Below are 603 nucleotides of genomic sequence, written 5' to 3' on the forward strand. Positions count from 1 at the left end.
TATGCTAATGATTCTACCAGCTGGCTACCTTTATGCTAATATAAATAATTCTGAAAGTTATGATGAAGCTGCATTCCTGCTGAAGAGCTTCAACTAAGGTGGACAAAAATAATATTGGTAATCAAATAATATGTTTATCTTACTACATATGAGAATGAAAATACTTTGGGTTATTAATGCTCTTTATTAAATTTGCTTTCAAACACTTAACTATTAATAATATTAATCCATTTTAATTAACCTATGTCTACTTGTTACATAGGTTAATGATTAGTATTTTAGTTAATCATTAGTATTTTAATTAACATTCTATTTTTTTTAATATTTGATGAATGAAGGAAGAGTAGATGACATGTCCCTTTATTTTTTTCAGGGTCTCCAAGATCCTTAGAATGGTCTTCACAACATTCATTAATGAGATTAAATCAGCATATTTGATCATTTTATGCAGTTGTTATTGTTATTTAACTCCAGAAAAACTTTGACTGAGCAGACATATGATAGAAGACATTCCAGCAATGACTATCTCATTCTTCTGTTATAAATTGCACATCTAGGTTTGCATTAATCTTATGTATCACCCTCTTTCCTAGATAGTCAGGT

Source organism: Octopus sinensis, linkage group LG3 (assembly GCF_006345805.1).
Source record: "Octopus sinensis linkage group LG3, ASM634580v1, whole genome shotgun sequence".
Classification (NCBI taxonomy): domain Eukaryota; kingdom Metazoa; phylum Mollusca; class Cephalopoda; order Octopoda; family Octopodidae; genus Octopus; species Octopus sinensis.